Below are 26,794 nucleotides of genomic sequence, written 5' to 3'. Positions count from 1 at the left end.
GAGTGGCGTATGCCGATGGGCTAATACGAGGACCTCCAGGACGTGCGGACGTCGCCGCGGCTACACCTATGCAGTACCACATGCCGCCGAGCACCCTGCAGCCAATGCCAGAGAGGAGACTAAGGAAGAGCGATGTCCGGCGCACTCCCGACAGGATACCGCTGTGTTACCACTGTGGGGAGCCTGGTCATCTCTACCGAACGTGCCATTACCGCCAGGCAGGTCTACGTGGTTTTCCTCTTAATGCACCTAGACCACGAAATGGTGAACGTCCCTTCGAAATTGAAGATTACCTGTCAGGTCGTCAAACCTCAAGTGGCTTCCAACGACACCAACCTCGTGCAACGACAACGGGGAGGTATAGATTGCCTAGCCCCCGACCTTCAGCAAGCTCCCCAAGGTTTCGTTCCCCAAGCCCGCGTAGGGAAAACTAGAGTCAGCGACCTGTGGAAGCAAGGCCGCTGTCGACGCTAATACAGAAAAACCTCCATTTCTCACTCTGAACGATGACCGATTCAGAAACCGGTGCTCCGATAGTGACGTTGCTTCCGATTTACGTGTGTTCGTTTGACAGCTACGAAGTCATCGGACTGGTAGATACCGGCGCAGATTATTCAGTGATGAATAGTGGACTTTTTAAAATACTAAAGAAAGTGCTGACTCATTGAAAGGGACCAGAAGTTCACACAGCAGGAGGGCATCTCATCGACCCTACTGGAATATGCACAGCAAGAATCGGAATACGGGGTTTCACGTACGTCGCCAGTTTTATTGTGCTGCCAGAATGCTCAAGAGACTTGATTATCGGCATGGATTTCTTACGAGCTAATGGCGCTGTAATTAACTTGCGAGAATCTTCCGTCTCATTCTCAAATAGGCACGTGATTGCTACCTTTGAAACGGAAGGAAACGTATATGACCTTTGTATTGCAGATGATGGCGTCATGGTACCGCCAAGATCGAGCATATCTGTCGCAGTAAACAACAAAGCATTCAGTGAATTCGAAGAATTTGCTGACAACAACACTGCCTTACTACTCCAAAAAGGGATCTGCATGGCACGAGGCCTTGTTAAGTTACGTGACAGATGTGCAAATGTTCTACTCACAAACTTTGGAAATGAGGTGCAGCACGTTGCAAAAGGTACCGTCATCGCCAGTCTGAATGATTTCGTCCAGGTTACGGAGCTGCGCACAATCGAAACCAATGAGTCTGATTTCGAAGACGTGGAGTCTGTACTTGCAGCCATCGACATCGAGCTAGGCCTACTACCAAGCGAAAAAGAGCAAATAGAGGGTCTTTTAAAGGAATTCGCCGAATGTTTCTCGTTGTCATCTAAGGTTCGACGCACTCCTATCGCCAAACATCGCATCATTGTCGACGAGTCAGTGAGGCCAATACACCAGCATCCCTACCGAGTGTCACCAAGAGAAAGAGAAGCTATTGGTAATCAGGTTAAAGAAATGCTCAAAGACGATGTAGTCCAGTCTTCATCAAGTCCATGGGCATCACCTGTTGTTCTTGTGAAGAAAAAAGACCAAACCTTACGTTTCTGCGTTGATTATCGGAAGCTGAATGCCGTCACCAAACGGGATGTTTATCCTCTGCCAAGAATTGATGACCCTCTGGATACGCTGCGAAATGCCAAGTATTTTTCCTCATTGGATCTTAAAAGGGGGTATTGGCAGATAGAAGTCGACGAAAGAGATCGCGAAAAGACAGCGTTTGTGACACCGGACGGTTTATACGAGTTCAAGGTACTCCCTTTCGGCCTTTGTTCAGCACCCGCCACATTCCAACGGATGATGGACACAGTGCTTTGTAGTCTTAAATGGCAGTCATGCCTGGTTTATCTCAATGATGTTGTACTTTTCTCTGCTACCTTTGAGCAACATTTGGAAAAACTACGGGCCGTGCTCACTGCGATCAAATCAGCGGACTTGACGATAAAACCCCAGAAATGTCATTTCGGCTTTCGTGCGCTCCTTTTTCTCGGCCATGTCATCAGTGCAGAAGGCGTCCGCCCAGACCCTGCAAAAACTGAGGCCATAGCAAGATTTCTGAAGCCAACAGACAAAAAGGCTGTTAGGTGATTTTTAGGTCTCTGCGCCTATTATCGACGGTTTGTTAAACATTTTTCAGGAATTGCTGAACCACTGACCCGGCTGACAAAAAAGGCAATGCCTTTCGTATTGCTTGCCGAACAAGAGTATGCCTTCAATGAACTATGAAAGTGCCTTCAAAGCCATTCTGTTCTGGCGCATTTTGACGACGAAGCGAAAACCGATATCCACACAGATGCAAGCAATTTAGGTCTTGGGGCCGTGCTCATCCAATGGCAAAACGGACAAGAACGAGTCATTGCGTATGCCAGTCACACTCTTTCGAAAGCTGAGGTGAACTACTCAGTGACCAAGAAAGAATGCCTTGCCGTGGTATGGGCTATCAGCAAGTTTCGACCATATTTATATGGTAGGCCTTTTCGAGTTATAAGCGACCATCATTCGCTATCCTGGCTGGCTAATCTCAAGGACCCATGTGGACGGCTTGCACTATGGAGCTTGCAATCACAGGAGTATGTTATCACGCTTGTGTACAAGTCAGGTCGCAAGCACAGTGATGCGGACTGCTGGTCACGCGCTCCGATTTAACCTGCTGCTTCTGCTTCCACCTAGGATGGTGAAGAGTTTATTTTCTTGGGAGCTGTGAAACCATCAGAGATTGCACATCAGCAGCGATCCGACCCTGAGATACTCCTCTTGATCAAGTACCTACAAGGACAGTCTGTCGATGTTCCACGACCTTTTGTCCACGGCTTGTCAGCGTTCGTCCTACGAAACAACATCCTGTATAAAAGGAACTTTGACAACAATACAGCGACATTTCTGCTTGTCGTCCCTTGACCTCTGCGACCAGATATTTTGGAGGCTTGCCACGACGATCCATCAGCTGGACACTTAGGAGTAAGCAGAACGTTAGCACGAATCCGTACTAAATACTATTGGCCGAAGTTGCTTAGCTCTGCACGAGACTATGTGAGAACCTGCCGGGACTGCCAAAGACGTAAAACGCCACCGCTAAAACCAGCAGGTCTTCTTCAACCGATAGAACCACCAGAAGCCCCATTTACACAATAGGGATTGGACTTACTGGGCCCATTTCCTACTTCGTCATCGGGAAAACAGTGGATATTAGTTGCGACTGACTATTTAACCAGATATGCCGAGACAGCAACTCTTGTTAAAGCGTCAGCCGTTGAAGTAGCCGAATTCTTCGTCTCCAACGGCGCACTGCGGCACGGAGCTCCAAAAGCGTTGATCACGGACCGAGGGACTGCATTTACGGCCGACCTGATGAAATGTATTATGAAATTGACGCACACCAGTCATAGCAAAACGACGGCATATCATTCTCAAGCAAATGGTCTTACGAAACGACTGAACAGAACGCTGGCTGATATGTTGCCAATGTACGTTGATATAGAACACCGTACTTGGGATAAAATATTACCCTATGCAACATTCGCCTATAACACTACGATGCAAGAGACAACACGGATGACACCATTCCAACTTGTTTTTGGCCGGACGGTAACGACACCTTGAGATGCAAAGTTACCTATTGACGAGACGCCCGAGAATTACTATGACGTTCACGACTACATACAAAGAGCAGAAGAAGCCAGACAGCTGGCACGATATCGCATTCTCCAGCAGCAGAAAACCGACACGCATCGATACAATCTGTGAAGAAGAGACGTCCAGTACGCACCAGGAGACAGAGTATGAGTGTGGATTCCTGTACAAATACGTGGCCTGTCAGAAAAACTGCTTCGCCGCTATTTCGGTCCATACAGAGTGCTCCGCAGCGTCGGCTCGCTCAACTACGAAGTTATGCCAGAGGGACAGGATATTTCATCCCGACGGCGGCATCGCACGGAAACTGTGCATGTCGTCAGGATGAAACCATATCACGACAAGCAATGAAACGATGAAGATACAACGTTCTTTGACGTTAACGACATCCCCGACGAGGGTTTGCGAATGACTGCCATGCAACCAAATTGACACAAGCATCGAGACGATGCACTCTGGAAAGGGGGGCAATGACACAATGTGACTTTAAATTACGCGCGCTAGCAAATACTTGTGCCTTCTAGATGATTTACGACGCACGAGCCTGCGGGACGCAGCTGCGCGCGAACCGTGTTGGAAAAAAGTAGAATGTAGAAGAAGAGGCAGAAGTGAATCCTCGAGACAATCTAGCTGTGTTATTATTCTAGGGCACAAGTTCGCCCTACCTACGTTAGCCTATTAAAAGAGTTCATTGAAGAGTGCGTTACAATATTCTTGATTATCAATCAGTGACGACTATTTCAAGCAGGTGCGTGAAAAAAGAAAGCAGCTACAGGAGTATGCCAAATAAAAAAAGCAAATGGTCAAACTGAAACTTTCTTTTGAAAAGCTTGTGATTGACGGCAGAGCTTCCACTTGAGGTAGTGATGCGCAGGATGTGGCAAAAGTAAGACATTCGTGGCGCGATAACAACGAAAGGAGACGAAAGCCCAAAGGTGCCCAGAATATCGCCTTTCTGATGATGAGTTGCCGCAGTGTTAAGAATAACGCTGATGATGTGGATAGCTATATCAATTAGTGAACGCTGACATAGTCCTTCGGTCAGCATCTTTACTTGACGAAGCAGTTTGGAGCTCTGAATTGCAGTTTTCAAACATATCGGAAGGACCGGTCAACGCATGGTAGTGTTGTTTTCTTGTAGAAGATTCTTGTGAAGGATTCTTTGATGACCGAAGAAATCTTTGTTGATAACAACGAAACTGAATTTGTTGCCGCGCAGTGCAAAATGATCGTTTCAGTTTTATTGTTAGTGCTTTTTATCGGCCTGCTGTTTTTGAACCAAATGTTATGTGTCGGCTGAGAAAAATTGCCTGCAGGCTTTCTAAAGAATGTATCGTTTTCACTGGTGACATTAATTTGTCTGATGCTAAGTGGTATAACGGTAACTGTGTCTTAATATTTAGAGCAGTGACCTATTCTGAATTGAAAACATTGACTGACGTGCTCGGCCTTGTGCAGTATGTCTCAAGTTCTACGCGAGGTGACAACATTCTGGATTTTCGTTTTATATTTCCTGATATCAATAATGCGACACGCGTTATTCCTGGTATAAGTGATCACAACGCTCTTTGCAAAGCTAACAAGATCTCGTGTAAATGCAAAGAAATGTGAATCTGGGAGAACATTCTCTTATAGTAAAGCAAACTATGGGCAAATATCAGTGAGACTTGAGCATCAATTTCTGTCTTTTGAATGCAGCGCTGACGAAGCTACTGTTGAGCAGCTATGGCAAGTGTTTAGGGAACGCATCACTGGGCTTATTCAGTACCACGTCCCGAGCGTCTCAAGCAATAAACTGAGCAAAATAAGGAAACCTTGGTGTAATGAACATCTTATTATTCTTATCAAAAAGCGCAAGGGAGCCTTTTGCCAATGTTGGTAAAATGAAGCCCCCGAAAATTTTTATAAAGAGATCTTACATAGCTTCCCAAAATAAACTGAAAGAAGCCAAAAATATAACTTAAGAATTCGGCCACTTACTTTCCTAATGAGAAGACGTTTTGGAAGTAGATGAGACGATGTGGTAATCAGAAGGTTAGCACAGCAAATCTACGTTACGATGGTGAGATTGTAACTGAAGTTACAGATAAAGCCACATTTTTTAACGACTTTTTAAATCGGTTTTCCGCCTTCCTGCACAAGTGATTGTCGCGAATAAGAAAGAACAAAGTTTGCCTATGGGTGAGATAGAACTTTCATTCAATGGCATAGTGAAGTTGTTACAACCCATTGACGAAAGTAAAGCAACAGGCCCAGATGGCATATCACCAAGAGTTTTAAAACACTGCTTTGAGGGAGTAGCTTGTTGTCTATTGAGCGGTGGAGAGAAGACCCTGTGCAAAGTCTCAATCTTAGAAGCGGCTCCCATCGAAAGAAGTTCTCTGTGCCAGATCGAAGTCCTGATCAAGGTTGAAAGGTGCATCGGTACACATCCAGCCTCCACACCCTGGACTCTCCTGGGCAGGCAGGGTCTGTGGAAAGAATATCCAGACTGATGGAGCCAAACCGCAGCACGGAGGCATAACCCAATGTTCAAGAAAGATGGAGCTGGGGGATTTTCACATGAGTACGGGGTATGTGAGCACGTCCTAGAGCATAATCATGAGATAGAAAGGCTTGAAAGTGAGTATGCAGAGCTCAGGGCAATGAATCAAACTTTGCTAAAAAATTACCCGAAATGTGGAAGCTGCTTAGTAAGAAAAAGCTATCAGAAAGCATCGATAAGAAAATATCTTTTCTTGCACTGCAGGAAAAGCAGATATTTCAGCAAATTGCTGGGCAGTAGAAGGTAGACAAAAAAGCAGTGAAGCAAAGGTAGAGGAAATGGAACTACCGTCGTCAACTTTCTCAGAAAGCAAGAAAACAATTATGAACAGCACACAACTCACCAGTACTATAGGACAAATTCAAGCAACACCTAATTGCCTTAAGAAGGGCCTCCGAGCCTACGGGAAAAAATCAAGGCCCTAGAAATTATTACCATGGAAGCAGATACTCGAGGGCAATGCGGGCACCCCCTATTTAGACCAGCAATTCTCATCCCTGAAGCAGCGAACACGAGTACCCATTATGGCTCACAATGTGAAGAGTTCAAAATCTGGCAAAGGAATTGTCAGAGCTAAAATAACAAAACAAGTCCCTCTCAAGCAATACTTACGCACATCAGTTGACCAGCCAGACATAATAGCACTGCAAGAAACCGGCAAAGCGTACTTTACATTGGCAGACTTCAAGAAAATATTGTCTCAATCAAATCGCAGGAGTATAAGATCTAGAACTGAGCATGATCTAGAACTGAGCACAAAAAACTTGGAGCACCTCTTCGTAGAGGTGCTTCCCGTACAATAAAATCACTAAACACTTTTATCTCAGCAGGAAAGTGTATCCACACCTTTACGCAAACCTAAACGGAGCACAAGCCATAACCCTTAAACAAATACAAACAAAATTGTACTAGTCACCGATCAACTCAGACAGTGGTATGGAGGGGAAGAATTAGAAATTACACGCGAAGTCTGCAAGAAAAATGCATGCACATTACATCGTACTCTAAGGGACTGCGGTTCATTGGGGCCGGTATTACGCGTGAACGCTTTGAAAGGCTCCTCAGATCACCAGCTTAAGAAAATCAAATTATGGTTGTCCACTACCACCATGACAGGGCCAGGAGGCTAGATTTCCTTGTTCCGTTATGCGAATAGTCAGGCTGACGCATTCATGTCATGCACGGGATAAAACTATAATTTTTAAAGAAGAAGAAGAAGAAGAACACTTACACAAGTTATGTTAAACTTGACATTGAGCTTTTATTGCGCAGCCAAGCTCCGCTCTTGCTGACCCGAACAAGTAGAGTGGCGAGTTGGTTCGGTTCAAAATCAGGCTGCACCGCTTTTGAATGGTGGAGCGCCCTGAATATTATTATTAAAATAACAGTGTATGTTGAGTGTGGTGTCTGTAATTGTGTTGCTTTCTCCTAAATGTTGATCGATACTGTGTAAAACTTGAATACTTCTGTGCGTTGTACTTTAAGTAAGAGTTGCTTTTCGTTTGCATTACGATTTGTAAGGTCTGTATGTTGTAGCTTTGTTTAAACCTGTCAGATGCATTGTCTGTTTTGATTTCACTGTGCAGTGCTTGTGTCTTTGAACAATGTGTGAAGAGTATTTCAGTACTCCACCCTGTATTGGCTTTTGGCTAACTGTGTAGTGCTTGTGTCTTTAAACAATGTGTGAAGAGTATTTCAGTACTCCATCCTGTATCGGCCTTTGGCTAACACTAGCAATAAAAAATAAAAATGAAAAAAAATTGAGTGCCCTTATGAAGTCTTTCAATTGGACACCAGCGCGCATACAAGGAGCTGCTCTTGTCTGCTTTGTTTACTCTTAGTCGGCTTTCGTAAGTCTGTTGCACGCATGCGACACGGATGCGATAATTTTCGGTGGAATTTCAGATGCCACAAAACTGAGCTTCTACTCTGAATAAAAGGGTTATAGTGACAGCATAATTTCTGTAGCTTGAAGTGCCAAAGTTATTACGCCAGCATGAACCACGCCTTAACTGAGAGCTTCAGAAGTTCAGGCCATTTGTGTTCTTTTAGCGCGAGCCTAAGTGCATGTGGACAGACATATAGCATTCCGCTTCCGTTCGAATATGTTCGCCACTGTTGAGATTTAACCCACAGCTTTCGGGTCTGTCTTGAGCACCACAGGAACTGCTCCCCTGTGATGGCTGCAACGGCAACATACTATTCTCCTCCCACACGCCCAGGCAGACAGATAGACAGACATCAAAGCCTGTGAAATTGATTCTAGAGAACAGGCTATGTGAAGTGCACACACAGAGAGTTTTTTTATCCTGTCAAAAAAGAAGGCAAGCTATTTTTTTGGTCGTTTGCAAAATTTTCAGTTTCAGTGCATGTTATCTTGTTTCAAATGTGGTGAACACAACCAAATACTTGACCCGAGTGACACTGGCTACATTCTCAGGGTTCACACGTAGAGGAGAAACACTGGCATAACCATCGATCTTGGACATCGAGTCAAACGTGATAACTCATTGAAGCAGGTGTGTGGTGATTGTGACTGAGTAGCTACAGCACAAAAGAGCCGTAATGATTCTAGGTGTGTTCAATATTCAAAGATAATCAGATATATAATATGATGGGACAAAAAATATCCACGCATAATTCAACATGCATGAGCGAGTTCACTCCGCTCTTTTCGCCGTCTGTAGTCCAAGACACTTAAGAATACAAAAATACCACCAACGCAGCCATGTATTCCTGCTTGCAGCTGGTAGAGTCCATCGTAGCTGCCCTTCGTATCACGAAAATACCCTAGGAAGAAAGTGAACACAAAATAATTATTTTTCGCAATAATTTACGCGTAGCAGCCATCATTTTGATCTTTATTCTGATACCTGTCGCCTCGTTGAGAAAACTGACGACATAAATTTGCAATTCATTTCCTTTACCGCGAGTATAATCAACCTATTATTTTTATTCATTTGGCTACAAGAATAGGTCGCGGGTTACCTTTCTTTTGCAATGCACACTTCCTGCTTTAGTCGGCAACAGTACATTACAAGAACCCGAGTTTGATTTGCCTCTTTTGCGATTGGTTTTCAGTAGAAATGTTGATAAGAGTGCTAGAAGTACTCTTGGCTGTGGAACACCGGTCAACAGCATATAAAAGGGTTATTAAATTATCCATTGGGCAATAGCGCCAAATTATGTAGAGGCCGCCAATGAGTAGCTTCCAAACGACAAGTCCCGTTGCCGAAACAGTGACTCCATTGTGCATTCCCTGTTTAACTATTTCGCATCGCTTCATGCTTGCATCTTTCCCTGGGATCGCTTGAGCAGCAGATATATATATTTTCCATCCAAAACCACGTGGGTACTTTATGAGGGTCCTCGATGTTCGCATAAATATTCATGGCTTTTACACGGGATGTCGCGCTCACATGGTATTCGTAGTCTTCATGGGTAATGTTTGCTGGCAAACGCATGCGTCAACAAACGACACGAAATGTGTTATAGGGACACCTTGACTGCCCTACACATAGTCAAGTGGACCGCTGTTCTCCTTCGGAAATCGGGGCATTTTTCAGGTCCTTCATATTTATATTGGTGAGATGCTGGGCCTTTTGCCTCCGACTCGGCCTGAATGTTCCTCGAAAAAATAGATAACTTATTTCATTCTCTAACAGACTAACTTTGCTACAAGGACTGGATTTTAGTCAATCGCAGTGCAGTTACTCCATGGCGCAACACACACGTAATCTATACCAGCTTATGAACATTAGGAACTCAAGGAGTGCAAGAAGTGAACTCTGGAACCGAATCGAACACGAATACAAACCTACTTAGAACTGAACTAATTCTGTGTGCTTCACTTTGCTTACGAAGTATCCGATTACTATAGCGCCTGCGGAAAACAGATTGGCAATAATTTCATGGCCCTCCGCGTTTGCTGATTTGCAATGCAAAAAATATAGTGAATAAAATATCACAAAAACCACAACAGTTCTTGAACATTCTTACAATTTGAGACTACGTAGCGTCGAATTAGACGTTTCGCGCGGTCATTTAAACGTATTCTGCAGGGTTCGTCGTTAAAAAGGTTTATAACCGTTAAAATATTTACTAGTCATTTTGGTATGTCACTTGCCAATAATGGTTTTAATGTTCTGTAGTCGCAAGTAATTCCTACTTGCACAATTTTTGCTTGCGAATACTTGTATTCATTATTTGCTTTTTCTGAACGTTTTACACTAGAAATTTGCAAAGGAATTAAAATATTAGTCGTTCCTCAATGTTTTGCTATAAAAACAATAAAGTTTAATAAATTGTAACTACTTTACAGCTTACTGAAATAGAGGAGCTCTAAGCGAATTACCTTGTAGTACACCTGTAACTTTCGAATAGCTTTCAGACATTTCAGATCACTTGCTCTATTGCGCATCCTAATTGTCGCAAATGATAAGGAACATGGGCAATGAACAGCACCCTTACTTCTAAGCGATATAAATATATTACATATTGGTCTACCAAGCGAAGGTTTTCGATTACCAAACACCAAATTACATTTTCGTTTACCGGAAGCCACTGATGATCCTTGATGATGATGTGTGGTGTTTGATGGCGCAAGAGCCATTTGATAGCCAAAAAGCACCAGGTCAGTGGACAAGCGATGCGAACAATGATGGTGATAGATGGCTCTAAAATGGCTTTAAAATTTCTCACGCTAACATGGGTGAAAAAATAGAATTAAAACGATGACATTGACGTGAATCACGTGCAGTAATAGTAAATGGCAAAGCGTCGTGATGGTAAGACAATGACGGAGATGTAGCCACCACGGCAGTGGATTCTCTTCAGACATCGTGCTACGGAGCGCCATAGTATATGACGTCAAAAAGTACGCACATCTGTTAAAAATGTTGAAAAAGCAGTTTTCCACCGATGAAAATTGTGCAGAGGTATCTGTTGTTGGTAAGACAATAAAAAGTGCTTTTTACTGAGATAATCTAAATAACTGCACTGGACGAGGATGTAAAGAATCGTTAGTGACTCTCTACATCTCTCACACAATAGTTCATCGCCACTAGACAAAAGGTATGAATGTGTTGAGCGTGTGCGTCCTATCTGTAGTCTTGCAAGTGTGACTTGTGTGTAGCGTGCTCTGGATACTGTTGGCCAATTTCCAATTCTCGGTTTGATAACATGTAGTTTGTTTTCTGTTTGCCTAACCCATAGGCGCTGCCAGCACGCCCTGAGCTCCCGTCATTGAAAAGGTTTCAGACCAAGTGCAGGGACAGCTACAGTTGTATTGGCAGCAGCGTTTTCTTCAGCAGATGCGGCTAGCTGATCCGCCAACACGTTTCCAGCGATTTCGCGGTGCCCTGGCACCCAGCAGACTACAACATGTCATTTAAGAGCATATATTGTGCGTAACAAGGAGTACAAAGACACAGGACAGGATTTTTATGCTTTCGCAGAGTTTTCAGAGCCGTTACTACGCTCAGCGAATCTGTGTATATTACCCCGCGTTGTAGCTGCAGTTTTTAATATGCTTGACCGCCAAAGATACTGCGTGAACATCTGCTGTGAAGACGCTTGTTTCGAAATGCAGAATACCGAAGTTGAAGAAAAATGGGCCAACAGCTGCATAGGACACATGAGTGTGAGACTGAAGCATCTGTGAAAAATTCTGGGCAAGTGTACTCGTGTTGGAGCTCGAGGAAGTGCGTGTGGATATGTGCGGTGGGTGCGTCTTTAGCGACTTGCACGAAAGGTAGATTGCAGTCTATAACTTTCCACTTGCTTGGTGGCAGATATACTGCTGGAGCCATGAAACGTTGTTATAAAAGTGGCACAGCTGTTTCCTCAGCGAGCCTCCTTACAAAAAATGAGTAGGGCTGTCTCAGCGAAGGACGGTTATTGAACAATGTACAATTGCACAGAGCATTAATTGTGGAGTGCGCGGGATGTTCCTCGTCAGCGGTAGCCTTGAGACAGTATATATGTAAGAGACAAGTAACATCGCTGCACATGGAGCGACCATTCATTGTATTCTACGTACAGACTCTCTACAGGGCTAGTTTGAAAAGCAATCGTAGAGAGACGAATGGCTAGATGGTCGACAAGGTCGAGAGTCTTTATGGCTGATGGTGTCGCAGACTGATAGATTATAGCATTGTAATCTAGACCGTACGAGGCTTTTGTGTACATTCATTAGACATTTCATGTCACTACTCCGTCTAGTGCGGGACAACTCTTTCAAAACATTCATGGTTTTCATGCACCTGTTCTTTAAACACTTGATATATGGTAAGTTTTACATCCAATATTAGCCAAAAACTTATGCTCAGGCATCACAGACAGACGTTGACCATGCAGGTCAATCTTTGGATTGGGTTGAACCCCCCTCTTTCGGCAGAACAAGATAGAGGTACTCTCTTGCGCGTTCAGTCTAAAACAATTCCTTTCTGCCTACGCAGAGACCTTGTTCAAACCCAATTGAACCTGACGTTCACAAACTGAGAGGTTACAGGACTTAAAACTGACCTGCACGTCACCAACATATGTACAGTAAAACATAATTTGTGGGATAACGAAGTGCAAGGAGTTCATTTTGACTCTAAAGGTGTACAAATTATTACCCCTCCTTGCGGCACTCCTGTTTCTTGAAACAGGACAACACAGTGCCCACTCGAACATGGAATGTCCAATGAGACAGGTAGGTTTTGATTATTGCCAACATTCTGTGCCGCACGCCTAGGCGTGACAGGTTTCGAAATATGCCAATAAGCCACGTAGTGTCATATGACTGCTCTCTATCAATGAACACTGACAGAAAGAATTGTTTATGAATGAAAGCATCATTAATTTATGCCTCAATACAGACAAGGTGGTCAGCAGTACATTAGCCTCTCGAAACGTGCACTGGCATGGGTCAGGCAGACTATTTGTTTCAAGGAAATGCATCAGTGATCTGTTCACCATTTTCTAGAAAACCTTGCAAAGGCAACTCGTCAATGATATGAGCCCATAGCTAGATGCTGAAGGTGGGTCCTGGTGCTGTTTAGGAATCAGAATAATGATTGCTTGTTTCCAGGTGGAAGGGATCTCACCGGAAAAGCAAACGGCATTATACAATAAAGAAGAGCTTTTTTGGGTTTCGGGAAGCAGACGCTTGAGCATTTCGTATTATCTACAATGGGAGCCTTTGGCGGTTCTGTTACAGCAGTTTAGCAATGCTTGTAACTAAGTTAAAACGAAAGGTTCATTGTGTGCTTTATTTTTCGTGGATTTGCGTTCTATGTTTTGTTTTTTATTCTTGCTTTGTATCGTTGGAACGCTGGACTCCAATGAGTTGAGCTGGAGGCCTGTTAGAAGTGTGCACCGAGCGAGTTCACTTGATTTTCCAAACCATTGTCTTATGTGCTTATTAGAGGAATAGGATCTGGTTCTCGTCCTACTACCCTAGTGACCATGCTCCGGACTCTTGCTTCATATGTGTACGAGTTGATTCAAGACAAAAACCTCTGCCAACTCTCCCTCCTAACATTTCAAGGCAATCTTCTGCATTGAGATTTGATGTCTTTAAAATATACCAGATTTTAGACTGTAGGTGAGCCTCGAAGCAAACTTCATGCTTTGTTTTTTGTTTGTGAGCATTGCGGTATTCACTGTTTCACCAGGGGACTCGTCGTTTTCCACCTAGTCCAGATGTTTGCAGAATTAATTTAGCTGTAGCTTCAACAAGAAAAGCAGTAAAGTATTGCACAGATGCATCTAAGCTAAAACCGCATAAGCTATCACCCTTTAAAACTCGTCCCCATTAGATTTTTATATCAGCCATTTGGGATCTTGGGAAGGACACTCATTCGGTACTGCTGAGCTCAGAAGTAAAGTATGTGCTCTCTTCGAGAAGGAATAATAATGACGTTCCAGTGAAGTAGAGGAAAAAAACGGAGATACAATGCTCAGGTCAATTGATAAGTAGGTATTGTTAGCGAGGCTATATTATGTTGCTTCTTTTATATTAAAGAGACACGCGCCTGAGGAGAAGAGAAACTGTTCAATCAGACGAATGTGCTCGTCACCCCTCAGACTGCTATGTGCGTTAAAATCTCCAAGAAGAAGACACAGTTCTGGAAGTTCACAATTAACGCCAGGAATGTTTATTTACTAAGTTGGTACTGAGGAAGAATACAACGACTGCAAATTGTGACCTGTTCAAGATAATGGCTCGGACGGCTATTGCCTCAAGAGATGTCTGAAGTGGTGAATATGTAGAGGCAGTTTCTGGATCCACAACAATGGCAACACCACTGGAGAACGCCACTGCATCATTGCGATCTTTTTGAAACATAACGTAATAGCGTAAAAAGTTTCTGTGTTCCGGTTTCAAGTGTGTCTCTTGTACACACAGCACTTTTGGTGTATGTTTGTGAAAGTTCTAGAATATCGTCGAAGGTTTTCAGCAGTCCTCTGTCAATCCACTAGTGTATTTGTGTCATTTTTATTGTGTGCGGTGCTGTCTGTACAAAAGTGTTTCCCTAGGTTACAGGGTCCTTAAGGGGCGCTCTAATGCGCAGCCTTTATTATTAGTGCGCTCCAAAGACCTGCGCCTTTCCTTCGGCATCTCGGGCACGGGAGGAGTGGGACTTATGTACACGGCCTCTTGTGATGTGGCAGATGGTGCCTGCTCGACAGACACATTCATGGTGCTTTCGGGCCTCACTGTGCTTCCACTGGCCCGGGTTCCGGCAGACTGGGTAGTCTGCTGGCCCTGTTTGTCAGGTGGTGGAGCAGTACTGGCTGCTCCAGCCGGGGGCGCTTGTGGCGCGCCCGTAGTCTCAATCTGTGTAACTTTGCAGGCACGGAAAGATGTGGCGCAGCACCCCGGCGTGTCACATCGGCGAAGGAGGGACTAAACTGATGACTGGATAACCGTTTACATGCTTCTTGAGAGTACAGATAAAACTTCACTTTAATTTGAAGGGTTTCTTTTTCTTTCTTGCAGATGGGGCACGACCTCGAGTAGGCAACATGGTCTGCTTTAGAGTTCACACAGCATGTTGTTGTTAAGGTAAACGTATCTGATGCGGGCTCGTTAGATGCACATTTTGTGCAAGTATTGCGCCCTCTGAAGATTTGTTACCTTTGTCCAAGGTACTGACACTTGAAACATCCACGAGGGTTTAGCACATAGGGCCTGACAAGGAGCTTGCAGCAGCCAGCTTCCATTGAATCAGGTAAGTCACTGGTACCAATGGTGATAATAATTTGTTTTGTGTTTCGTTTTTGTCTCGTCATGTAATTATTATTTAGACCTCGATTACATAATGGTCTTCCCAGCCTTCCAATAATTCACTTTCGGACAGTCCAAGCAGGTCGTCATCAGACACTCTACCTTGCACTGTATTTATTGACCTGTGTGGGCCCACTGAAACTGGGACATCCCGAAACGCTACCAGTTTAGGAAAGTTGTCGTATATGAGCTTGTCTCGAACCTCCAAAAAATTTCGCCGCTTCCCAACTTGCATACACAATATCCTGGGCTGATTGCGTCGGTGAGTGTTTTGGAGACAAAAAAAAGGTGAGATGGCTGGGAATGCTTTGTTCTCTTCCTGGCTATGAACGACATGAAACTTGGGGAAAGACTGCTTTTCGTTTCGAACAAGAAATGGTTCTTTGGTGCGCCACCTTTTCGGGCAGCGATCAGGGAGACAGGGAAAAGTTGGCCATACAGATTGTGAACAGCTCGGCGGTGGTGGTGGCCACCCATCACGGAGCCCAACAAGGGGACGTTACAAGGTTGAATAGTTAATACTTGGAGACGCCAGCCATACATCGCCACTCTAATCGAATTTAACTACCCAAGGTTGAATAAATACACAGGGTTAACCCTCGCTGCCAGCAAATTCGGAAATAAACAAAAGAGAAGATGACAGGACAGATAAAAAGTGAGAGTTAAGGACGAAGATGTAGTGATAGAGATATGGGAAAAGGCGACTGCCGATTTCCACTGAGTAGGTATGCCCAGGAGTGGCATCTACGTGAAGTTGGGGCCAAAGGGGTGTGTTGCCTAGACTGGGACCCTTTAAGGTCTAAGCAGCAAGCGTCAACTCCACCCCAGAATCATCTTTTCCCCGGACACGGCTTAGCCACGCATGGATAGGCGTGGGGGGGGGGGAGTCGAAACCCCTCCATTAGCTCGGGTACGTGGTGTCGCTACACACAAATTGCCTGCTTATGCAGACACCCCTGCGGAAACTGAGGAACCTTCGAGATTTCGTAGGTGTATGTTGAAATAGACAGCAGCCACTATAGTGTCCACTGCGACAAATGTTACAAGCTTTAGATCAAGTCTGAGGCAGAATATTTCGACTGCTTTAGCAACAAGGCACGACAGATGAGCGGCGTGAGCTGTAAGATATCATGGCGCACAAGCACACATGCAGTGATCGCCACAAAAATTTGGCAACGCCACTGCCTCCCTATCACTGTCGGCTCATCATAAATATACAAAATGACAAATACGAAGTATTGTAACTGACTTCTAGGGAAGTCGTGGCGCCCGCCCGAAAGAAAGACGAAGGGTGTTGCGAGGAAGGGGGCAGATTTGAGGTGGCACCCCGCTTTCTTGAAGAAGTCACGTGGGATTCTTTCAGAAATTTGCTATTGCTTTGAATAGCCTGCACTCCATGTAATGTGTGGAGCTTTGCAGTCACCACACACTAATAAGTGTCAGATTTTCTTCTTTCTGAAGCCACCATGATGAAATGTTCCTAAGAAATTCAATACTAAAGCGAAGTTGGTCAGCCAAAACAACTTTTAATATGCCTCGGACACTTTTTTTTTCGCACTGCCCCTGTCATGCTCATGTTTGGTCAAACTCCATCACAATTCACTTTTAGCTTTCGGTCCTCAATTTATGCGTCATCTAACACCGTTGACACTGTTGTCAGAAAACACGGGGCTTTATAAAGGGCCCAGTATTGCTCTGGTAAGGATAGTCAATGACGCACCTTGAATACAGTTTCGAAGCTTGATAGGCATAGGAGCGGGAATGTACGATAGGGCGAGAGCACAGAAATATAGTAAACATGCTTCTTGCATATATTCAGTCAATAGGTCCACAAAGCAGGTTTCTTAATTTTTTCCCAGGGTGCCTACTAACACCAGTAGTGTTCGGGTGTGTGTATGTACGTGTGGGTACGTGAGAGAGAAACAAAACGAATATCATTGGTGTATGTGTTCACCACATGCACTGCACAGTGCTGAAATCATTCTTGTACATCGAGTGCGTCTGTATTTTTATCCTCATACCAAACGTTATCTTTAATACTATAACTGTGACAGCAATTTCTCTGCTGAATATTACTCCCAATTCGTGCAGTTTCGATTTTATTAAATTCTCCTCGAGATTAGTGCTCACCTGTTATGGCGGGGCTGCACAACAGTAGAGGCAGCAGTATTACACCGGCAGAACCCCATGCTCCTGCGACGGCATCAATGCCAAAGTAGTCAGCAATTACGACGGGCTTCAGACTCATGAGGCATCCCAACAGCATCGTGGAGCAAGCGCACACTAGGATGTATGATAGGAATGAACACGTGACTGGTACTACAAGGAACGTCCCACCAAGTAAGAAAAAGTTCGCCGACACCAGCGTCGTCCGGCTCACCAGTCCACTGTCGGCGACGAAAGGAAGTGCTATGCGCCCCATTATTTCTGCAGGAGCGCAGTAAGGAACTGAAAGGTCTGCATGACGGCGAGCTGACCCCTTGTCAAGAGCGTAATCTACGATTGTGGCGGGAAATACGGCCACAGTGTAGTCTATCGCAACAACAGCGAGCACAACTGCGTAGAACCTTGGCTTTGCTAAAAGTTGCATCATCTTCTGCAACAAGGTAAAACTCGTTGAGGATTCTAAATTACATTTTTCCTTCAGACGAGCTGTGTGCAGCTCAACGGCGTTATATTCAGCCGTCTTCTCCGCACACGTGTTTGGGTATTTTGGAAATAGGTGTGCTGTGCTTTCGTTTCTTAGCACAGAGTTCGATGTTTGTAGAGAGATTGTTGTTCGTGATTCTTCCGTCTCAGACTGTAGTGCAGTTGCGACCAAAACAGCTACTCTTTCGTTGTTAGATGCGCTAGCACGCGCAGTAGCGATATCCATCCTACTGCTGTGAAGGTCTTCCAGCTTGTTTACTTGCAGTGACACAGGAATCGAAGGCAATGTCATGCTATCATGAAGGTTCTGCAGGGATGATTGGTCAAATTCACGTGGCTTCCACTTTACTGCTAAGCTGTTTGAACTTGGTCTCTTTTCAGTGACAGGTGTTGTACTAGAATGCCATCTCTTTCGCTTACAGGTCCACCATGGCGGCTCTTTCAGGAGTAGTGACAACGCTGTGACGTTCATGGTAAGGGCCGCGCAGATGAAATGCTTACGGCTCCTCTAAAGCCGTAAGCATCTTTGAGAGACGTGAGTATAACAGGATACAGCAGGGAGGACAGTGAATATCCAGCGAACTTCATGCCGCTGGCTATGCCTCGGTACTTGTCGAAGTACATCATCACCACGACGATCAGCCTTAGGCACACCACACCAACGCCAGTGCCTGCGTAAAGTGGAAAAAGTGTACCACATCTATGTATTGCTCCTAAAACAAAACCTGTTGAGGATCCAAAACTATGGTAGTTCAAAAAATTTCAGTTGTAATTTTGCTTTCTTTAATTAATTATCTTCAACCAGGAAGTTAACTGCCCAATGCTTACCTTCTGGTGCATTCGCTGAAATTCTAATAAACAATGCATGCCTTTCTTTCGCACAAATGTTTCAGATTTCTGGTTGCATTCTGTAGCTTGGTACTTGACATCATACACAAAATTTACATCTTCTATGGTGAATACGCAAATGTGACAGCGTTATATTAAGATATATCATTTATTACTGCTGCTGCTTGCTTGCCAAAGTAACACAGCGTCATGAAGGGGTTCAACTTTTTATTAGGTGCACTACAGTAACTACTCAGAAGTCTTTGGAAGAGACAGTAATTACCTCGCCATTTCATAACTTCTATACCACTTACTTTTGAATACAGCAACCAACACAGGATTAGAAAACATGCACAGAGGAAAGATGCAAACCAAGCGGTGTCCTACACCTCATGCAGTACAGTTTGAATACAGCGCCTGTGTGATAATTTTAATATATGCGTGTTTTGTACCCTTCTCATTGCTTCAATGAAAAATCGTGGCTCACCGAGTAGCCTAGCAGTACATATTGTACCGTACGATCAAGAAAAATATCATGTCAATTAGTCTACCTCGTTTGTTCTGAGTGTTATTCACACACGGAGCAATCTCCCTTCTTTCCGTAGTTTACGGTCCAGCGTTACTGAAATTGGAACTGAGATAGTTTGCTTCTTATGCAATATGTGATCACAGAATTGCTGAAAAAGAAACTGATCATGGAACATAAAGAAGAAATATGCACAAGTACTGTCGGCATCCATAATTCACAACGTTTATACTTCAGAATTTAACACTAGTACATACATGCATTCGAAAAAAAACGTCTAACATTCATGTCACATTCCTAAAAGAGGAAGTTTCTAGCAATAAACAAAACAGAGCTTTCTTACTAAATCTCTCCATTCTTAGTGCTCCTTGCTTTTAAAAATATTCAGCCTTCATCTTTAAGGATTTTGTAATGTTCTGTCCACCAGCACAGAATAGAAAAAAAGGACGTGTGTTTGGTCGACAGTGAACTTAGTTGAACCACTTCGTACTTCATATCGATGAAGTGGATATACTTTTAAAACACTGACCGACAAGAGACAGAACCACACAACACATCTTATAACTGTGCAATGGAAAGCTGTGCGCTAAAGCAGCACATTGATAATTTCAAGAACAAGTTGCAGCAGGCATCTCGCAAAGTACTCGCGCGCAGCAAATGTTGATCAGCGCACGAATATTCATTCTTCGAGGCTCATATTAGGGGGAAAATTTATTTAGAAGGGTGCGCACTCATGTGTTGGTACAGCTTCACTGATGTTGTCTAAGAAAAAGGTACATTTTCTGAGTGCCACTAACTTAGCATGCACATGCCCTGTACGGAGGTGATAACTACAGGCATATTGAGGCCATATATAAGGAGCTTGTATTTGCGATGCTCCTTTATTTTCCCACTAAACAACTTCAAAGTTGCACTGTTGGTGTCCCTTGCCTTCTCTGTGCGCGTCTACAAAGCACATCCACCCTGTCACCTAGTTCGCGTTTCTTCCCTAACAGCTGTATATAAATATATATATATATATATATATATATATATATATATATATATATATATAATAAGGGAAAGAAGTGTGTATCTAAGGGCTCGTTTTTCCGTGTTTTGACACAATAGTAATGAGATCTACCAGACAGTAATGCCAAGGAATGTACAGGAGAAGTTATTAGAACCAATAGAGTGCAAATAAGAAGAAAGAAAAGTGGGTGAAAAATAACCAGCCGTGAGCAGGAATTGAACCTACGACCTTCGAATAGCGCGTTCGAGAGGATTGAACGCGTTATTCCCAAGACGAGACGTCCACCATTACGCCAACGTCTTCACGTACGCAACACCGCATCTATACAGACCAAGCACCACCAATGCGCCAGAAGCCCTATCGTATATCGCCTTCTGAAAGGAGAGTCATCGCTGAGCAAGTTGAAGACATGCTAAAGAAGGGCGTCATACAAGAATCGTGTCGTCCATGGGCAAATCTTGTCATTCTAGTCAGGAAAAAGGATAATTCAAGGATATTCTGCGTAGACTATCGTCGCCTAAATGCCATCACAGAAAAGAAGTCTACCCTTTGCCACGTATAGATGACGCCGTGGACTGCCTGCATTCTGCCTCCTATTTTTCTTCTGTTGACTTGCGCTCTGGGTATTGGCAAATTCCTATGCATCCCTCAGATAAAAAGAAGATGGCCGTTGTAACACCAGATGGTCTCTTTGAGTTTAACGTTATGCCCTTTGGTTTGTGCAATGCTCCAGCGACATTCGATATGTATATATATATATATATATATATATATATATATATATATATAAATATATATATATATATATATATATATATATATATATATAAATATATATATATATATATATATATATATATATATATCATTCATTAACTGGCGGGCTGTGCTTTCACTGCTGTTGGCCAACACCTTCATGTCTTGGGCTTGCGGTGTGCACATGAGCGTTTTGGGGCGCGCTGGCAAATGTGCGTAGGTGAACGTGCCAACTGCGTGAACGGTCATGCAAGGAAACATGACGTGTCAGTTGGGAATAACGGGATCGTGATTTGTCTACAAGCGTGTAGTTGTTTTTCTTCGCTGGTTGGGTGAACAGTCACTCCGTCCAGCTGTTTTTGAAAGAAGCTGTCAGCGACGAGATCTACTTTTGCTTTGCAAAAAAGGAAAACCGTAATATAATCGTATTTGTACACTCCACCAAATCCTGAGGTGGGTGTAACACGGAAGAACTTTCGAACAATGACAGGACCTCATGACATACTTAGATCGTGTAATTGTGTTCTAGCTGCATACATATTTTATTCATTCTCACAGATCAACAAAGTGGTTATACTGATATGAAGTATGGATGAACGAACACCTTCAATTTCTCACCGTGAATCAGGCCGACAGTTAGCGTCATCCACGTCATGTTTGGTGCAAACGTGGCACCTAGTATTCCTGCCCAGAGGAAGACGCTGCCGACTATCCCCATCTGGAAGACGGACACGTGCCCTTGACCTAGTGACACAAGAATGCCTGCAGCGTATACACAAAGAAACGAGTATGTCATGTGCTTAAAACATGCTTAGGTGTCTATCTGAGCTTGTTTTATTAAGACGTCTAGATCTGACTGACAACTGTTACGAGAAGGTGGAGTGTCAGTCTATTGAAAGTTCTTTTGTTTTCTGGAATTTTCAAGCTTGAAATGTAATCTACATTACTTCCACACTGTCAATTATTCTATTTAATGAGATATTAGACATCGATAAGTTTATTGGAGTGAGACAAGTTTTACTTGCGATGCGTCTATTAAGTAATAATATTTTAATCTACAAGCACATAAATTATGAGCCCGCTTTGTGATGGCTTCGGCGGAAGCTCATCACCCTGCACGCAAAGCCTAACATAGGCAACCAAGTGTATGTATTGCAGGATTTAGAGGCTTATAAATTGCCTTTACTTGATAGTTTATATGTATGCAGATAGCTAGACTGCAGTCGGGGTTGTGGGCACTCAACTTCACGAGGTTGTCCTTGCTGTTCGGCTTTTGCCTGCCTTTCGCTTTCCTACTTCCTCTATCTATGTGAAAGTGACAGTGCCTTGTTAAACCAGGACCACTATTTTCGCTTCATTATTTACCTTTCCCTGGCGAACGGGCATATGTTATTGAAATTTTCTTCTCAATTCGATTTTGAAAATATTAATAGAGAAGGACAATAACGTGAGGTACAGATCATCTTGCATCATATTTTCTTTCGCCTTTAGCAAGCGACCTGGTATTGCCATATTCTTGAAAACCAACATGTCCCCGCTTCTGAAAACATAAACACAACTTGTTTCTATTTAGTACGCGTACGGTAACGATTAAAGCTAGCGCGAGACGTAGTCAACTGAAATGGTGTGGCGTAACGTGTCAACAGTATTACGAACCGGCCAAGTGCCCTACGATCGACAAGACGCTGGCGGGCCAGGACGCTGACTCTCGGTTGACGTCAAATTCCTCCAGGAAAGACAAGTACATGAATCCTGAGTTTGTCATCATCACAACGGTGAAGAAAGCTGCCACGCAGGACGTGCCAGCAACGCTCCAACACCGGTCCATTTGCGGTACTTGTGACGCCATGACCTGCGTATGTTGAACCCAAATATGCCGAAAATGTTGGGCGAAGCAGGAGTCTTTGACGGAAGGTATAAAATGTGATCTTAAGGGTTCCAGAAATTTCGACCACCTGGGCTTCTCTGACGTGTACCTTAGTGTAAGTGTACGGCAGCATTTTCCCCTCGGTCGAAATTGCGGCGGCTGCGGTCCGGGTTCCATCGGTTGACCTGAAAGCAATGCTGCCACCACTAGGAAAATTCCCCTATATATAATGGATTTTGGTTGTACTTGGGGAAAATGGTAATTTGGCAACATCTATGAAAGTTTTTGACGTATGCATGTGGGAGGTAGTGGCCAGATACTGCACCAAGTGGCCAATCCTTCTCTGGTGAGGGAGTGCGTTCCCGGCGAAGGTTACCGGGGAGGCCGCACCCCAGGCCTCGTAATGCAGTTCCACCATCACGCGGATTTTTTTTATTTTATTTTTATTTTATTTATTTACAGAATACTGCAGGCTCACTTCAGAGCCCATGCAGGAGTGGGAAAAAAAAAAGAAAAAAAATCACAAGCAATCAGCAGTCAAGGCACACAAAATTAATAAATGTACGCATGACAATTAATATTCAACAGCAATTTTCACCACATAAATTAGTAACAATTCGTGACCAAATTAAGTATATTTACACAAAACTGTACACACCAATACATATTCGCAATAACATATGGCGCAGCGATAGGAGCATTTTGGGGCTTAACGTTATGAAGTGATAAAATCAAAGTGTTCAATGTTCTGTAACGACTCAAACGGCAGGGCGTTCCAGTCTACAATGGTCCTAGGAAAAAAAGAGAACTTAAATGTATTGGTACGTGTCTGGAATGGTGTTATTGACGCAGCATGGCGATTTCTAGTTTCTCGTGACGTCAGTGGTTGTATAAACGTAGAGGCATCTAGTGCGAAATGTTTGTGTTTTAACTGAAAAAGAAATTTTAATCTCAGAATTTTGCGACGAAGTTGAAGTTCTTGTATATTATTTTCTTTCATGATAGCTGTAGGGGAGTCTGTCATGCGGTACTTAGAAAATATAAACCTGATGCATTTACGTTGAATCATTTCTATGGCATGAATGTTTTTCCTAGTGTATGGGTCCCAAATGACGCACGCATACTCGAGAGAAGGTCTAATGATGGTATTATAGGCTAACAGCTTCACTGATGACGGGGCAAAACGAAGTTTGTACTTGAGAAAGCATAGCTTACGGAAGGCGGATGCGCAAATGTTCGATACATGCATATTCCAACTTAGATTTTTGGTTATCGTTACGCCAAGGTACTTATACACACTGACCTCCCTGAGTACGTGAGTTTGTAGCGCATATGGAAAAGAAAAGAAGTTTTTCTTTCTAGTGATGTTCATGTACACTGTTTTGTCTGAGTTTAGCTTCATATCCCATTGCTTACACCACTGGTAAACGTTATCAAGGCAGGTATTTAAAAGCTGTTGATCATTCATGGTAACAATTTCCTTGTACAGCACGCAATCATCGGCAAATAGCCTTATTCCGACATATTCAGGGACAACTTCAACAATATCATTTATATAGATTAAAAAAAGTAGGGGCCCTAAAACACTTCCCTGAGGAACTCCTGATGTAACCTGAAGTTTGGATGAGCAGTGACCATTTATATCAACAAATTGTGTTCGATTTGACAAGTATGCGGATACCCAATTTACAATAAACTCTGGAAGGCCAATATTTTTAAGTTTGAAAATCAATTTATTGTGGGGAACTAGATCAAAAGCCTTCCTAAAGTCTAAGAAAATAACATCAATTTGCCCGGATTTATCAAGAATAGATGCGAAAGTATGTATGACTGTGACCAGTTGAGTAACAGTGGACAAACCTTTTCTGAACCCATGTTGAAATGGGGTTAATATATTGTTCTCATTAAGAAAATTAGTGATGTAGTTAGCTATGACGTGCTCGAGAAGCTTACAACAAGAACAGGTAATAGATATAGGGCGATAATTTGTAATCAATAATTTATCTCCTGATTTGAGTATTGGTACAATTCGCGCTATTTTCCAATCTATCGGAACAGAAGAAGAAGACAGGGAGGCGCGGAAAATGATCACAAGGAATTTAGCAACCATCTCAGCGTATCGACGCAGAAACGCGTTGTGAATGTTATCGGGACCAGGCGAAGCTTTAGTCTTTAAATTCAGAAGCATAGATACAACACCAGATAAGGACACGATGTCTGCGTCGAGATAAGGAGAGGTAGCAGAAGCCCGTGCGCTGTCACAATCTTTTTGGAAAACGCTTTGAAAGTACTCATTGAAATGTGTCGCTATGCTTGTTTCATCTACAACGATTGTATCATTGTGAATTATTTGAAGAGTACCTTCTTTCTTGCGAGATAATTGCGACCAGAATTTATCAGGAGCCGTCCGTATGAAGTCTGGAAGAGTGTGTTGAAAATAAAATTGCTTAGCACATCGGATAGACTGGTTTAAAAGTGTCTGGTTTGTGTGAATAGTTGTCTGAGATGCGCGGTGACGTCGTAATCGTTTTAGTTTCCTTTTTTGATGCAAGATGTCACGGGTAATCCACGGATTTTTTTTCGCGATCCTTTTCATTTTATTTGGCACAAAATGATCTATGCAGTATAGACATAACCTTTTAAATGTCTCCCATAGCTCAGAAACATCAGACCCACCAAAATTGCTCAAGTTTATGTCAAGAAAGTCTAAGACGCTTTCATCCGCTGCATGAAGGTAATCTTTGACTGCGACAGTTTTAGAAGGAGCACTTTTCTTTGTCAAGAAGTGGCATACGCACTTCACCATATAGTGGTCTGAAAGACCAGGTTCAATTGTCACAGAAAAGTCGGTCATGCATCGGCTCAAAAAAACAAGATCTAATATAGAAGAGGAACTACCCTGAACACGAGTAGGTTGTCTAACCACCTGTTCCAAATTACAGCACATCAATAAGTCCAGTACACTGTGAACATGAGCACTGGGTTCATTAGAAGCAAACGGGTTCTCCCAATTTACACCAGGAAGGTTGAAGTCACCAGCAATAATTATTTTTTGTTGTCTAAAACCCAAGACGTGATCACATAAATCCTGCAAAAACTCCGGTGGAGCATCGGGACGGCGATAAATGGCTACTAGTACTAAGGAAAAGCCCCAGCATGACAATTTCAAGGTAATAGTTTCATGGTTATTGATTTGTTTTGAAAGTGCTGCTGAAATGTTTTGTTTAATCAGGACGGCAACGCCACCTCCTTTTGAACTTCTATCTCGACGAAATACTTGGTACGAAGGCGGAAATATACTGTTGTCGTGAACTTCACTTCGGAGCCAAGTTTCAGTGATCACAACAACATGAGGGCTGTATCCCAAGATCAAAGCTTCAAGATTATCACTTTTGTTCACAATGCTACGCGCATTGATATTTAAGAGGCGCAGTTCCTCAAGGCGAGAAGGTATCTGTCAATCCCTGGAGGAAACTTTTCGCCGAGTAACCAGTTCTACCCTCGAATGTGTGACATCATCCCATACGTAAAGTTCGTTATCTATTCGCAGTTTATCATGCAGAAGAATCACTTTCTTGCCCTGTTTTTTTTCCTCTTTTGCACTTTGCCATAAAAGCTTGCGTTTCCTTAGAGTATCCACCGAATAGTCATTCTGAATGTAAATTTTTGTTCCCTTTAACTTTCGTGCATTTATAAGAA

This window comes from Rhipicephalus microplus, unplaced genomic scaffold (assembly GCF_043290135.1).
Source record: "Rhipicephalus microplus isolate Deutch F79 unplaced genomic scaffold, USDA_Rmic scaffold_35, whole genome shotgun sequence".
NCBI lineage: Eukaryota > Metazoa > Arthropoda > Arachnida > Ixodida > Ixodidae > Rhipicephalus > Rhipicephalus microplus.
The sequence above is the reverse complement of the archived record's forward strand: the minus strand, read 5'-3'. Positions refer to the sequence as shown.